Source organism: Anser brachyrhynchus (genome assembly GCF_964034855.1).
Source record: "Anser brachyrhynchus genome assembly, chromosome: Z".
Lineage (NCBI taxonomy): Eukaryota > Metazoa > Chordata > Aves > Anseriformes > Anatidae > Anser > Anser brachyrhynchus.
In genome coordinates this window covers 74,282,149-74,285,892 of record NC_137697.1, presented here as the reverse complement: position 1 = coordinate 74,285,892, position 3,744 = coordinate 74,282,149, and the positions used below count along the sequence as shown (strand labels likewise).

General features: G+C 36.1%; 1 long non-coding RNA gene across 1 annotated transcript; it reads left to right on the top strand.

Moving 5' to 3' along the window:
• Positions 1–317: 317 nt before the first annotated feature.
• LOC308185054 lies at positions 318–2,633 on the top strand. The gene is made up of 2 exons (XR_013943093.1): positions 318–905; positions 1,305–2,633. It is a non-coding gene; the product is annotated as an uncharacterized lncRNA (long non-coding RNA).
• The last annotated feature ends 1,111 nt before the right edge of the window (positions 2,634–3,744 follow it).

Below are 3,744 nucleotides of genomic sequence, written 5' to 3'. Positions count from 1 at the left end.
ATTACTCCCACTCCCATTGACCTGCTACTGTGCACCCACTACTACTAGTTTCATCATATCCAGAATCTCATTATTACTGTAATTATTTTCATTAGTATACTATTGTACATGCTTGTTTATCAAATGCTCAGAAACTTCTAAATTTGTATGATGTTAAATTGAAATGTAAATGTTTTAAACTTTTGTTCATTGTAAACAGAAAGACAAAGAATATTTGAGTGATTTTTAAAATATTCTTTTTACTACTTAATTTTAGGTTTTGAATGTCAAGATTTAGTTCTTTCATTTTAAATGTCCAAAGATTTAGGTTTGTGATTTTAACATTCTGTGCTTTGATGATAATTGCCTTGTGGTGATGTTTAGCTTTTACTGAAAACAAATAAACAACAATAACAAAATGAAACAATAGCAACAACAAGAACACCCCAAACCCTCCAAAACATTATTTCATGTGATTTTCCTTGCTTATTCACTGAAAAGGTAAGTGTATGTAGCATGCTAAGGCTTTTCTTAATTTGTAAAATATAAAGATGCATCTGAGTAGGCAAATATCATGGTAATATCTAGGAGTAATTGAGATCTAAGATACAGAAAAGGAAATTGTAAAGTAGGAGAGACACAGGTAGTAAGCAGATAAAACAGGAGAGATGAAATGAGGTTATCAGCACTTGTATTATAACGAACATCTGACAAACACAGCTGCAGTGATGATCAACAGCTGCATGAGAAAGGAAAAGTCCCTGAAATTGAGGACATTTTCAAGGTCGTGGAGAAGAAACCATCAGCAACTGAAATGAGGAAGTCATTAAGTTGGTGGAGGAGAGTAATTTCCTTGTGAAGGCCACAGAAAAATCCCGATTAAAATCAGTCAAGGGTATTGTTGTGTGCAAAATGTTTCTGAGATGGTAAGAGGCTACTTTCTTGAACCTTTTTTCCTGCGAATGCAGAAATTAGAGATTTTCTTTAAGGTCAAGCGAGATTTGTAAAGGATTTGTAGCTCTTTACGCTATTTTTTCTGTTTTATGTGTATATATATATATATTTCTTGGGTTTATCACATCTACAACATTAAAATAGACAAAATATAAATTCAGATAGTTCATGGAAAATGTTGAGTAGATAGTGGAAGAGAGAACAGACATTGACAATGTTAACAGTAAATGAAAGATGTTAAAAAGAAGCATGCTGTTAAAAGCTGTGCAGTTTTATAAAACTGATTGATATCTGGAGACTTGACTGATAGTGAAGACTAAAACATGGAAATTTAGGAAAAAAGTCCATTTTTAATGTTCCTTTGATAATAGGTCAAAGCCGGAGAATATTTCAACAACAGAAAAATGCCCACTGGGTTGATGTGTCCTGCATGTACACAGCAGAATGGAAACAAACAAACAAAAGAACTTACAAGGCAGTGTTAGAAGAGATTGTAATGTATAATAAAGATGAATTAGGGGATATGTTTATCTGTGTATTTCTTAAAGGTTGTAATGACTTTATTTAGTCTTGTACTAAACTGTATTGTTATGGAGGAAATGATGAAAATAAAGACTGCAAATCTGTGAGGTAGTTAATTAGGGAGAGATCATAAGATATTATTGGGGGATTAAAAATATCCAGTAATATCAAGTGGTTTGTAATTAGCACAGTGGATTTAAAGAATAGAATGGAAAAAAAAAATAGGTAATGCAGAAAAAATAAAGACTGTCTTCTGATATTTTTTGTGTGTAGAAAGATCACAAAAATAAATCCAAAGGTAAATGCATTTGCTTATTTTACTTTAATAAAACTTACGACAAAAAATGTTTACTTTCTGGTTACTTTCTTAGCTTATTTTATGTGGATCCATGTTGCTCCCAAATTAATTGTGTTTTTATTAGTATTTTGAACATATACTGAGACTGTTAAACGAATTCATACAGTTGGTGGAATATCAGAGTCATTGTCTTGAAAAGAATACTCAGATGTGCATCCTTGGCAAATACAGTGTGATAATGATTTCTGACTGAACATTTGTCCTCTATCAAATTTCTTTTATAATTATTTTTCAGTTTTTTTTTTTTTTAAGGTTACCTAATGACAGGCATCATCAGAAGTAATGTTTCATCTGTTTTTGTACCCTACATTTTTTCAATCTGTCTTACATCTTGTACAGTTTGACATAACTCAAATAGCGTCTTTTGCTGAACATCCCCAAATACCTGGCATTTTTACTGATACCATTGTTAATCTCTGTGAAGGGAGTTCTTGCTGCTGCATGCAAAATGGCTGGTTTCCAGGGATGCGTATGTGAGGTCAATGCAACAGCTGAAAAAAAAGGAAAAACTAAACATTGTATCATACTAAAATATTATCCATGATAAAGTATGTAATATGCTAATTGTTTTGACATATATATGTACATAAATATGCTATTCATTACTTCATCTTAAAATATCTTAATATTTTATATTCTATTTACATACATTGACTATATATATATACACTTTTAATGATGTAAAAAATGTGTGAATACAATGGATGTGTATATAGATTATCCTCTTCATATTAAAAATGCAAACATTGTTGAAGGGAAATAAATAGAAATGGACTATCAGCCAGGAGAGTGAAACTGTCTTATCTAGTCCTATTGACAATCTTGAATGAAATAATTACAGATGGATACAAAAAAGTCTAATGCTACCATTAAATGGTTCCAAAAAAAATGACAGGAATGATGAAAAATATGATAGTGCTGTTACCACTGACTGTTAATAACATTCAAGTTAGGGCACTTCACCTACACATATGTTTCCAGAATTTATGGTATCCTTCAAAACATTTTTTTTTCTTTCCCTTTTTTGTTTTTTAAGTGTACATTTTAATGGTCTCTGAATAAATTAAACTTTAAGAAAAACACAAGTTACTTTTCTTTTTGAGATTCAACAGAGGTTCAGACAAGAGATTCCCCTCTGCAGTAGTATCAAGCATACATTTAAACACAAAAGGCAACAGGGAAATTAGAAAACCATGACCTGAAGTATTTTATTTTGTTCTAATTACATAGGATGTGGTAATTTCACACTGATGGGCACCTGAGCTCTACCATAACACTTTCCCACTTCCCCTCCTCAATGGAACAGGTGGAGAAAATACAATTTTAAAAGGTTTGTGGATTGAGATAAGGACATGGAGATCACTCACCAATTATTGTCATGTTCAGGGCAGGCTTGGCATAGGGAGATCAATACATTGCCTATTGCTTACAGCCTAGAACACCAAGAACTAAAAGGAACCTAAAAACACCTTTCCCCGATCTACCTCTTCTACCTAGTCCCCTTGAGTGGTGCAGGGGAACATGGAATTCCTTCCCGAACTGAGCCTGCGGGGGCTGCCCACAGGCAGCAGCTCTTCAGGAACTGCTCCCACACGGCTCCGTACCACGGGGTCCATCCATCCCCCAGGAACAAACTGCTCCAGCACGGGTCCCCCACGGGCGGCAGCTCCCCCCAGACCCCCTGCTCCTGCGTGGGCTCCTCTCCACGGGCTGCAGCTCCGGCCCGGGGCCTGCTCCTGCGGGGGCTCTCCATGGGCCGCAGCCTCCTCCAGGCCACATCCACCTGCTCCACCGGGGGCTCCTTCACAGGCTGCAGCGTGGAGATCTGCTCCATGTGGGACCTGCTCTCCCAGAGGTCCAACCAGTGTCGCTCACGGCTTGGCTTTTGCCAGCGGCAGGTCCCTTGTGGAGCTGGCTGGAGCTAACTCCTC